Raw genomic sequence first — 12,893 nt, forward strand, 5'->3', positions numbered from 1 at the left:
GACAGAAAGAGGCAGGGCGGGGACTTGGGGGCAAGGGCAGGGCCTTGGGGGAGGGGAAAAAGTGGGGGCAGGCCTTGGGGTGGAGCAGGGATGGAGCACCCCCAGGGAAAGCTGAAATCAGGTTATTGTCTCTTAGTTCAAGAGGCCCCCTCTTCAGTGAGTTCTCCTGGGGTTCATTTATCTTTGTACGTGCTCAAGTCTCCACCAAATCCAGACAGTGAACAAAGTGCTATCTCCACAGATGCCCACTGTGCTCAATACTGATTGAGTTAGCCCAGAGACCCCACCTCACTGCAGGTGACAAGTCTTACTTCAGCAGTTTCATAAACTAAAATCCCACATTTTACATATATCTTAAATTGTTTCCTGCACAAACATCTTGCAATAACCATGACAATCAGCACGTTCTTAGCTTTCAGCAGCAACTACACACAACCCCACCTTTGGTAAAATATAGAGAAGATGGCTGGATGCAGGAGTAATAGACCTGCCTGGGTATCCCTGTGTCACGCAAGGCTATTTGCCAATTACAGCAGATAATCCCCTCAGTTCCCCTTTCCTAAGTAATATTAACATTCCAGAACAATTGGTTTAATCACTCTATGTGTATTACAATAATTTATTTTAAAAACATTACATCAGTAACTATCAACATAGAAGAAATAAAGGCAAAGCCTCAGCGGTGTAATTAGCCATCAAGCTCATGTAAAAGTTCATAAAGCACTGAGAGAACGTTGCTTCTGCCAGGAGGAGCAATGACTTGTGAGCATTGTTCACGGAAGGACATGTGTATGGGAAGGACTGGAAACATTTCAGGCACTGGATTTTGTTTCTCATCCTATCCTGTTTCACTTATACTAAAATTTAATTTGGTGAGAGAAATCACTTTCCCATGCTGCGCTTGGAGCCTCTCTCATGATTACATGTCATCTTGACTCAGAAGTGGTAACAGAAACAAACATCGGTGAAAGTCATCTCATCTCTGCATAGGAAATGTAGACAAGCACTGGCTGTGGTCGGAAATGGTTTTGCCATCGTGGTAGATTTTATTGTTTGTTATTAGAGCCCCTGCTTCAGCATCTCTAGGAGGAGGCCAATAGCAGAAGCTTATGTGGAACTAAAGATCAAAACTTTGATGACCATTAGAGAGGGAGGAGTGGCAAGCCAAAGGATCCTGAGAAGAGTAAGAAGCAGGGGAACCTATAAGAGGAAGACTGGGAGACTAGCAAGAGCTAGTCGTTCGTCTATATTTCTCAACAGATGGTAGCCCAGGAAGCAGTCTCCTTTCCCTATAGATTTTGTGGACAATTGGAAATCAGGCCTGTCTTCCTAGGCCTGCAATGGACTCTTTTTATGACCTTGAGACAGTCACTTACTCTTTCTCCTTGCCTCAGTATTTGACCTATGATATTGTGAGGCTTGATGCACATCGAGATCCATCATATCTGAAAAAGGCAAAAATGTCTGCACTATATTTTCATGAGAGATGCTAATGTAATATGTGTTGACTCAACAGGGCCTGCTAACATATTCTGGCAATATACCATCATAATTAAACTATAATTATTTATTATACTTTTACTGTGGTTTATTTTTTCTTGGAGACAGTAAATCCCCCACTAATCTTTTCAGAGATTGATTTTTAAATGCCCACTGTTTGCAAAGGGCAAGGTTGTTAAGTAATTATGAGTTAATAGCTCTGTTATTATTAGGGGACATACATCATAAATGATGGGGAAATCTCAGGGCAGGGAATGGTTGAATCACAAATGAGATACCTTACTTTATAGCTGGACTGGGATAGTCAGTAGAAGACTTTCCTTTGTCGATCAGCTGGTGCGTATCTTTGGCATGCTTTGTTTATCTCCACTATGGCTGATTTTAAAGGAACCTACCTCCATCAGGGATAGCTTATAGGGTTTCTGTTCTCATTTCTCCCTCTCTCCCCTCCCCTTTTTTTCTTTTTTCCTTGTTCTCAAAAGGACTCTGGGCTTCTTTGCACAGTCCTTCAACTGCACTGATTTTCTAAACAATAAATAAGCTCAGTGTGAGCATGTAGTCTGTAGTTGGCCTGTGAAGTCTGCTGCTCTAACTTTGGACAAGTATCTACACTGGGAAAGTATCATTTAAAATGTTCCAGACTAACCATTTAAATCAGACAAAATAAATATTTCAGAGTGCTAACCTGTAAACGATTCCTTGCTGCTTCTGGAGCTTGATGCACTTACTGCTGTAGCTCCTTGTTAAAGGGTCATACATATTTAATACATTCAGGCATCACAGTGAGTAACACAAGCAGTGTATATTGGCTAACAAATTATTTGCTGTCCTTCAGCCTTAGCTTACTACATCTGAAATTGCATCCATGGAGATTTGGAATTATGGTGGCACACAGGAAACATGCATTTGCTGGGATCAATTTACCATCTTAGGCTACACAGGACTGGACTTTAAAGTTCCACCTATCCTGAAGGGTATTTGCATTGAAGAACATTGAGTCCTGTGGGAATAAAAAAATACTCCCTTTCTGTAAGGAAGGTGGAATTCTAAGGTGCCAGGAATGTACTCTCATCATGCCTCAAACTCAGCAGATGAGGCCTTGGACAGGTGTCTCAAGAAATACCATTTGCTGCTAGGTGAAGTGTTGGGGACACCCAGAGTAACCTTCCCTCTGATGAGTGTTTATAAAATCACTGCCCCTCTATCGTATTAGAGAGCACCATGCTTCTAGAAGTGACATCTGTTGCATGAGGGCTCCTCATTGCCCCACATGCAATTTTGGCTGCCGAATGCCTATCTTCCCTGGTTTGCTCTGAGGCTTAAGCGAGAGATAGACATTTGGACACCTAGATGGAGGCAGCAGTGTGTGTGCTCACAGGCAGAGTCTTAGGCACATAGGAAACTTTTATTCTGAAAACTTAGGCACTGAGTGAGTTTAGGTACCTACCAGGTTTGGAAGGATCTCAGTGGAGCCAAACCCTACCAGGTTTTATGGATCTCAGTGGAGCCAAAACTTGGATTTAGGTGCCTAAGTACCTTTGTGGATGTGGGCCTTAGTGCATATGAGGATCCATCCCTATATCTGGATTGCTTGTATTTCACAAACTTGTTAGCTTATACTTCCACTAGTCTTAGAACCAATGGAAATCTGGAGAAATAACACTGTACAGCCAAATTCTTAAAGATTTTTGTAAGTTGTTATTTTGGGTCTTGGGGGTGGTTTGCGTGAGGAGAAAGGTTTTTACACTATAGGATTCATTTTCTAGGGATATCTAGAATATGAATAATTTAATATCCCTGTAGATCAGAACGTGTTCCTCTACAGAAGCAATACTGATTTCAAACATAAAAGCATTCCAAGTTTATCCTGGGCATGCCTTCCAAGCAAAGAGTTGGCATGAACTTTAGAAACTCCAGGGCAGATAAAGAAGCACCAACGCTGGCTTTATTATTCCAACGTGGTAAATGAGCTGTCTAAAAAATGAAGACAAAAAAAATTAAAAGTCTCTTATCTTGCAAGCCTGAGGAAAGCCTTAATTAAAATCTCTTGCAGTTGTGTTACTGTAGATGCCAACCCACCCTTTTGTTGTTGTTGCTTCATCTCTCAGACAGGAGGTTCCCATTGTGTCAAGGCACAAGTAGAGGCATCTGAAAAAGATATCGTCCCTTTTCCTTTCTCCAAACTGTAAAGTTTTACCTATCCCTGTTTTGAGTATCAATATGGGCAGTGTATTTTAGAGAAGGGCTCAAGCTTCATTATTCTTATCAGGATCCAGATTATGAGCTCCCTAAAATTTCATGGTACCTGGATCTTGGGTTTGGCCCATTATAAAGCTAGGGATTGTTTGCAACATTCAGGTCTGCATCTGGAATTTAGATTGTGAACCTCTAAAGAGAGATCATTCTTTCACTCCCCCTTTTATTTATCATAAAGCACCATACTCCTCACGACTGGTTGCTACTACTCAGAGGACGTGGACTTTGTGCGTGCAAAAAAAATTCCTTGAAATTATCTGAACGTTGAGGGGAGGATAACCTTAAAAGGGGCGTCTTACATTCTGAACAAGCTTATGCTTAGTTTTATTGCTTCTAGTAGGGTGTTTCATAATCTAAGGCCATTCACCTAAAGTATCCTGCCTCCTGATCTTGACAGCTTCACCAGGGGTCATAGCTACAAAATCCCCAGTGAGCACTGCTTTATTGATGGATCATGCATATGGAATCTGAAAGATAATCTTCCTTTTAAGACTTTCCTCTGAAACAACAGGCATCGACCACTCTCAGAGGCAGATATCAAACATTAAGGACCATTAGTCTGATGTAGCACATCTTGCATTCCTATGATATATTGTGCATGTATATTGGCCATTCAGATTACATTATGATAGATGCAAGCCATACATCATAGGAGATACAAAAAGGATTCTATTTTAAGTCTCTGTATCCTTTCCCTCCCACCTGTGGATTTTCATCTCCAATTCCTGTTTTTTAATGCTAGCTAATAGAAAAATTGTACTGAAAAAGTCCATTCTCCTCCTGGACACTTTACTCTTAAACTAACAACCAGGCCCTAGTGCCAATTTCAGCTACGTTCTTCAGAATGTAATTAGACCAGGCACACAGGGATGGTATCAGTTTCTTTAGGACTCATTAGGGTGAAATTCCCTCCTGTGCACTACTTAAGTCCTAAAAATAAGGCTTAATTTGAATTTAAGTGGTGTATAGGCCCTGTGCTGGCCCTCTGCACAGATGGGAATGCCACCGCAGAAGAGGCACTCAGCCATACCTCACAGCACTGGCCCTACTTTGCCATCTAAATGAAGTAATCAAGTAAACTCATCTCCAGAGAGCAAGGTGGAATGAAAAACAAAGCCACCTTTATTCCCCAAGTCAGCTTTCAGAGGCTTTTCTTTATGGTTTGAGCTCAATACAGCTCTGGTGATATTTATATACCACCTGAACAAACTCAAGGAGACTAGAATTCAAGTCTTAAAGGGTCAGTCACAGACCGTTCTTTGAACTTATTCACACTGCAAGTAAAAGGCTAGTTAGCTCCAAATATAGATCCTCATCAAATGGCTGTAAGTACTCACATTTTTGTAGGAGCAATTAAACTTGCTCATTTTTGAAAGTTACATTAGCAAAGACAGCTTGTGTGCGAGAAAGGTGACGTTCAGCTCTGGCTCCACTATCGAAATGGAATTTGTGCTGTGGTTGCACCATTGCTGCCGAATCATCTCCAGGATGGAACAGCAGCTTTCTATGGAGTGACAACATAATCAGCTAGAGCTATTTGTTTTATTATTATTTGTATTTTTTCTATCAATCAACAGTTAAAAGTAATACAACAAGGAATACCATAAAATACTGTAAAAAATACAAGCCCAGGCAAACTCATGTTTACACCAAAAGTCCCAAGTAACAACTTTTTAAGTGAGCCAATAAGCAGTAATTTCATGCTGTTTAGCAAAATCTATGAGACAGTGAAGTCCCTTTGTGGGGAAAAAAATTATTGACACAAAAAGTCAAAAGAAATGAAGAAAGAGTTCATTTGAAAGTATTCTAGGTGCATTTCTTGAACTGCAGTAAAATACTCTAATCTGACAAATGCATCCATTGTTTACAACTTTGCCTAATATTTTGCAACCAGTAGTAAAATGAAAAAACAAGGGCTCAATATTGTAAAGTTTAGCCCCTCCTGGGAGGTCCTGAGTGTTCCCAACCTCAGTGGGGAAGTTGATTTTTAAATGGTGTTAATGGCACCCTGCAGTTCCCAGGATCAGTACCAAAGCAATGGGTAGCATCATGCAGTAATTTTGCCATATGTCAGCATTTCATACCATGGTTATTTCATTCCGCTATCTCCTCTTTCTTTAGCTCCTATCAGTTGGCTTCTCCATTTCCCCTCCCTCCAAAACTTGTGAAGTGTACTGGATTTGCTATCCATTCTGTATTTTGGGTAAACCACCCTTCCTGTTCCGTTGCATTGCCTAGCCAAGCAATATCCATGGATATAAAAGTGGAGTGGGGGGACAGCCTCTCCCCCCGGGAGTAGTATTGGGATGGGGGCCAGGGTTCAAAGCTCATCTTCACTAACAGATCATTATATTTCTGTTTTATAACCACTACTATTAAATATGGTCTCATATCCCAGGGAAAAGCAATTATTAGTCTACCCATTTTACAAATACGTTAACTGAGAGGTGGTACAAGCCATTTCTAGGAGTCTGCTGGTCTGCTGCTGACTAGTGTGGTGGGGATCCATAGGTATACACATGAGGGAATTTGTTTTTCCATTTTTCTTTTTAAATTGGTTTATTGAATTCATAGAGCGAGAAGACATCCTTAAAAACAAGTTTGATGGTTAAAAAAACATGATAATCTGTCATTTATCATGCCATGTGTAACAAAAACAAAGTTGTTCTACATTTCAGTTACCTCACACATTAGCATGGTTAAAGATTGAGAGCGTTTTTTCCTCTCAGTGGTCACCGATAAGTTAATTCCCTTGAAGTCTTTTCTTATTCTGTGATTTTGTTGGCAGATGATTTGCTTGTAAAGTAGCACTCACTCTTAGAGTCAAATCCTGATGCCCTGCTTCACCTTTTACTCAGCCAAAATTCCCAGAGTCAATGGGAATATGCACCAGTGTGGCTGACTCACGTCTGTGAAGGAATCTGCTGAGTAGAAATTTTGCCTGAATAGATGTTAAGAAAAAAGTGGACTTTGGTCATAGCCCACAGAGAGAGTTCCAAATGGGACAGAATGCAGCTAGTCCATTGATGTTGCATGGTTTATTTTGCTAATTATTTTGTATCAATTTGTTATTTCTATTAACAGTAGGGTCCCAGGAATCCAGGACAATCTGTGCTATTAAAGCCCAAAGCCCATTCTACAGACTGACTCACAAGCCGTTTATTTGCATGATCCAAGAAAGTAATCTTACAATATATTTATTTAACATTCAGATTTGTATTAAGGGTCAGGTCACTTGTGCAGCTAGAATAAGGTGTGCATTATGACATTATCCACATAAGACAATAGAAAATCACAGAGCCTTCTTTATTTTAACATCCTAAAACAGCCTTAATGCCACTGCTGGGACTAGGCTGTCTATAATTCATTCTGGGGGCAGATGATTACTATAAAGTTTTGATTGTGCCTTAATTTTCCCATGGTACAAGGGCTGTTTGTTAAATTGACTACGTATGACACAGTCGTCTAGAGTTGCCAGACAAATGCATTTTCAGTACTCTCACATTTCCTGTTTTCTGAATTGAGGTCTGTATTTGTAAATGGTATGAATTCCTAGGCTCAGTAACAAAGCAGCTAGCTGATATGTGGCCACATATGGTAAAGAGCATTTTTTAAATATATATGAATCCCCTTTTTGGCCAATAGGAGGAGGCAGTAATCCCAATGACTCATGTTACCTCTGACACAAATAAAAATAGAGAGCAGACGCAAGTCATTTTCTCTCCAAAGACACTAAGATAGTGTCTTGCAGTGGCCCTCGGTAAGCAGAAAGTCCTGATTTTCATAAAACACCATAGCATTTGGACGTGTTAGGGCTTGTCTACTAGGAAGTTTACCAAAATAGCTATTGTCGAATAACTCCCCTTGTGGATACTTGTATTCTGGAAAGATCATCCACCCACTGGCTTATGCCGAAATAGTGTAGTACATTTCCAAGTGTAGACAAGCCCTTACTTCGTGGGTAACAGGTTACTCTGATTACACTATAATGTGTAAATGCTGCAGACTAGAAGCATAAGCTCTAAATGAGTCTAACAGAATGTCAAACGTCAAGTGCCATTAAACATCAGTTTGTTATCTAAAATGTTGGTTAATGGCAAAAACTATGGAGGATAAAAATATATATATTTGTTATATGATACTTCCCCAAAACAAAGCTCTGTGTTAGCCTTCTTTCAAGTATTTTAATAAGTCGCAACTACAGGATTTGTGAATTAGATTTGAAAAAGAAAATTAACATCTTTTAAATTATACACTGTAAAAAACTGACCAAGAGGGAACACATAACATCTCTCTATGTGACTTAATAGGAGCACAACAAAATATACAACTTCCTATTGCACTATTCCTATCAGATTAGCTACTTGTTCATCTGTCTTTCTAGAGGGTATTTATAATACACCCAGCAGAGCAGTATCTTATCACTAAATTATGAGATCTTCAAATTTCAGGGTATAAACTGATCAACACACAGGACGGAAAGAATCTCCTACTTCCACGTCCATTGCATTACAGCATTGAACAGCTAGTCAGATAGAGTCTTTGGCCTGAATTCTCATGTGTGGAAAGGGATCTGAGTGTCCCCTAGTCTCATGTAAATGAGAATTCAGGCCAAAGAATATATCTGCAATATAAAAAACAGCCATAAATCAGGATTATATTTGCACTCACCTTAAGGCCCCTTTGCACCATCAGAGCAGGGAATGAGAATCACTCCCTTTTTTTTTTTTATAGTTAATACCTCTCACTTACTTCCATAAATGGAAGTATACAGAAACAACCTGAATTAGCATATTGACTGTTCCCTCTGCTATACCTCCATATTGTCCGACTCTCCTTTCATTTGCTCCCTTGCTGGCCTATACAGAATCCAGTCTGAAACCTTTGCTTCTTCTTTCCATGAAAATTGCTCTTTAAGAACAATCTTCATTACTAGTTCCTTAAAAGAAATGCTACTTAAAAAAAATAATTAAGGGAGGGGTGGGAAAATCTACATATATGTTCAGTGAAATGTAGAAACTTATTCTTAGGTCTAAAGGACCAATATTATTATTTATTCAATTGTTGAGCTTTTCTCTTGAGATAACAAGGTTTCATTCTGATCTTAAAAAATGCCTCTGTGGCTGATTTCCACACTCCTCCAATGAATATTTCACATGGGTTTTACTTTAGTACATTTGCAAAGATTGGGAGTCATGGATACAGAATAATGCAATGCTGCTGAAGAGCTGAAAAAGAATGGCCAGAAAACAACAAACCCTATACTGGTATCTGAACAGCTCCAGGAAAATCAAAGAGTCAGATAGCTTCAATGAGTGCCACAGAATTCCTCTGGGCTCCTTTTTTGTTATTGTTATTTTTCAAACTCACTTGCGTGTCCTTTATCATTCATTTCATTTTGTAGGTTGAAATCCAGATGTCTTTCATTCCTGAAAAAAAAATATTTGTAGATTACATTTTCACGTCATTTGTAAATTATTCAAAATAAATCTAAAAGAAAAAAAGCCAATAAACTCTCAATCCAAAACCTTTTAAAACCAGATTATTAAATCTTTTCAGCCAAGCAGCCAAAGAGCTTCCCCAACTTGACACTGCCATTCAAGAGAGACCTAGTATATTTCCTTTAGTGTAAAAGCAGCAAAGAATCCTGTGGCACCTTATAGACTAACAGACATGTTTTGCAGCATGAGCTTTCGTGGGTGAATACCCACTTCTTCGGATGCAAGTAGTGGAAATTTCCAGGGTCAGGTATATATAAGCAAGCAAGAAGCAAGCTAGAGATAACGAGGTTAGATCAATCAGGGAGGATGAGGCCCTGTTCTAGCAGTTGAGGTGTGAAAACCAAGGGAGGAGAAACTGGTTCTTATGGCTTGCCAATTACAGAACCAGTTTCTCCTCCCTTGGTTTTCACACCTCAACTGCTAGAACAGGGCCTCATCCACCCTGATTGATCTAACCTCGTTATCTCTAGCTTGCTTCTTGCTTGCTTATATATACCTGACCCTGGAAATTTCCACTACTTGCATCCGAAGAAGTGGGTATTCACCCACGAAAGCTCATGCTGCAAAACGTCGGTTAGTCTATAAGGTGCCACAGGATTCTTTGCTGCTTTTACAGAACCAGACTAACACAGCTACCCCTCTGTTCCTTTAGTGTGTGCAGTTTGCCCATCCCACCCCCACCCCCATATGGGGAGAGGAACAAATCCTTCACTAAATTACAGCAAGGGAACTCAAAGCTCAAGATGGTCTCCAACTGAGTGGAAGGAACTGCAGAATTCAGCTAATGTTTGATGCGCTCTGTTAAGTATCAGAAACCTGAGGGGAAGTGACTGTCTTTTGTTACCATGGCTGGCAAAATATGTGCATTTATTGATCAGAGTATCAAGGTTGAAAAGACAGTGACAAGAAAAACAACACAGCATGCAGCTGCAATAAGCAAGCTATTTCCAAATTGTAACGTCAGTTTGCTGAGAAGGACCTCTCATTTCTATGGCAGCTAGCTAGGTTTGAACTATGGCCGGCTTCTTTCTAATTACTAGGAAAAACTATATCACACTTCTAGTAAGAGCTCGAGGCCCCAAGCATCTACGAGAAATGTTAGAAGCTTTCTACAATCACCCAGATGTTTATGCTTACTTTTATTTTTAATCTGAAGACAAAATGTGCCATTTTCTTTTTAAGGCTGCTGAAAAGTCTTGTTCATAGAGTATGTAAGATCACACCAGAAAACACAAGGACAATTCAAGGTCAAATCTATATCTCATGGAGTTTGAATAGACTGCTTCCCTAATCCATTTGGCACAGCTTACAATCTAGAGGACGATAAAGGATGAATAGTAGGGTTCTTTGCACAAAGCACATGGAAGTGACCTCAGCTGCCCTCCTATGAATAATGGGAGCTATTAGACTGAGGTGATGGCAATAGCAACAATATAGTACTTTGTAGCTCCCACTTCTGAGCAAGTAGGGGAAAAGCAAGAAGATGGTTCAGTCCTGCAGATATGTATTTACTATGCCAATATTTTCCTTTTCTTTTGTTGTTGCACTGACACAGTTATAGGAACGAGCTATTTATTCTGGCATGGCTAGCAGCCCCCATGGTGTAGCATTTTAGTCATCAGCCATTTTAAATGCACTTCATTTTAAAAAGCTGACAAACAATAATCCATTTCACTGGATCATCATAGTAAAGAACTCATTATGCACAGCTTCTCTGAAGACAATTGTTGTTATGACATTGATGACATGAATAAACAGACAGGTACAGCTCAAGGAGTGATGGATGCAGTCAGAATAGCGTCCATCATTACCATTCACCCTTTCCATCAGTTTTCACCTTTTAACTGTGACAGGATCTATTTAAAGGCACATGCACGTTATAAACAAGTTATCATCCTCAGCTCCCAGGCACTTTGGAGACTTCTTGGTGAGTTCCAACAATGCTTTTGATTGTGGTGATGTAAAGGATGCGACAAAATATTCACTGCTTTTATTCTTCCTCCTATTCTAAATATTTCCCCTTTTGGGGCTTACACAAGTGACAGTTTTCTGAGAAAACAAAAAGACTGAAAAATGTTAATGGGGTTTTGGGGTGGGAGGTTGTTTTCTTTTTGGTGCTGCATTTTCAGGTTCAGCTCCAGCTCAAATGGTGGTAAAGGGTCAGATCTGGCCAAAATACAGACAAAGGCCACCATAAAGCTTAATTTTGCCCTCCTAGATCATGATGTTTCTGGGTACAAGGATCATAGATATAGGTATAGATATCAGAGCAACCTAAGGGTTGCTCTAACTTCCCCTGGCTGCCAATGCTACCATAGGGCTGAAATTGCAGCTGGGGACATAGGAACATCCTGGCCATCTTTGCTCTGGTCAGACTTTTTTCAGTGCAGAAAATAGGAAGAGTGAATCTGCAACTTGCCCCCTCCCTAGAAGTGTTTTGAAATGATGCCAGATTTGTTACCTTCATGGTTGTGAAGGAAACCTTAAAATGTAACCCAAGGGTAACCAATGCCAAGATACCAGCCTGAAATAATAGCTCAGAGAGGTGGTGAAGTGCGGCTGCCGCATTCATTTTACTGGGTTGTAATCCCACTACTATGGAGGGCTCTCCCTGATCCTCAACAGCACCACTCCAGCTGAGGGAGGATCTCATTGCCATCATCCCATCATGACTTTGCTGAGGTGATGACATCCCACGCTCCCCCAGAGACTCATGCTCCAGTGAGCTTGTTCATCCCATCTGTGGGATATACTCCAGTCTGCCTGGAGTCAGGAAGGGATGATTTTAAAAGGGAGGAGCCCACCTTCCCAAAGAGGCTAGATGGTGGGCCACACACCAATATAGCAGATGACTCTTTTTTGAGTGGCTCTTGCCACTATCACCCTAAGCAAAGGCAGGACCATGACACAGGCGTGAGACCACAGCAAAAGGACCAGAAGTGTCCTCCATGTGGAGGTGTGGCTGAAGATGCTAGATTGACTTAAACTAGCCCCTAAATGGAGCTAATGATTACCTATGAAACAGAGGAAACCTTTGATTGACAGCAGGGGAGGGGGAATGACACATTTTCCCTGAATAAGAGGTTTCAGATTCTGATTATTAGTGGCTGGCTAAAATGTTAGCAGTACTTATGAAACCTGGTCTGGTGACAGGCAGTTGCAGATATTTGAAACTAGGTTCTTAGAGACCTCACTGATCACTTGTTCCCACAAGTTTTAGTTCCACTCTTTGCAGCCCTTCAGACACACAGTGGTTACCATTACAAAGTAAGCATTTACCCACAATTGACTGCATAGTGCTATCTCACATAGCACGGTTAGGTCCTATTCTAAGTTGAGAAGAAACTGTGATACCTGAGAAACCACTGCAGGCAAATGCTCAACTTCCTTTAAAAATGGTGACCACTGTGTACTCATTTGGTTGCCTGCATGACACATTTTATACCCCAACTATCAGAGACTACATTAGCTAAATACTTCACTTTCACCAATCTTGAGAAGTCCTCATGATGTTCCTAAACACATCTCTCTCTGGAGCATATTGCAATGTTGCCATAAGATGCAGCCGAAGGACAGCAATATAGTCAAAAGTACCGTATTGCTCATCTAAAATATGTTCAAACTATTACTTTTCTG

The 12,893-nt window shown here is 40.4% G+C and overlaps 1 long non-coding RNA gene across 1 annotated transcript in view; it reads right to left on the bottom strand.

The window, feature by feature from the left end:
* Window positions 1-686: 686 nt before the first annotated feature.
* LOC123365102 overlaps window positions 687-12,893 on the bottom strand; it is a 91,208-nt gene continuing 79,001 nt past the window's right edge. Inside the window, exons 7-9 of the long non-coding RNA XR_006577429.1 lie at window positions 9,127-9,185; window positions 5,094-5,260; window positions 687-1,445 (exon numbers count right to left, since the gene is read on the bottom strand). This is a non-coding gene — a long non-coding RNA (uncharacterized LOC123365102). The remainder of the gene's footprint in view (window positions 1,446-5,093; window positions 5,261-9,126; window positions 9,186-12,893) is intronic.

Source organism: Mauremys mutica, chromosome 2 (assembly GCF_020497125.1).
Source record: "Mauremys mutica isolate MM-2020 ecotype Southern chromosome 2, ASM2049712v1, whole genome shotgun sequence".
Classification (NCBI taxonomy): Eukaryota; Metazoa; Chordata; order Testudines; family Geoemydidae; genus Mauremys; species Mauremys mutica.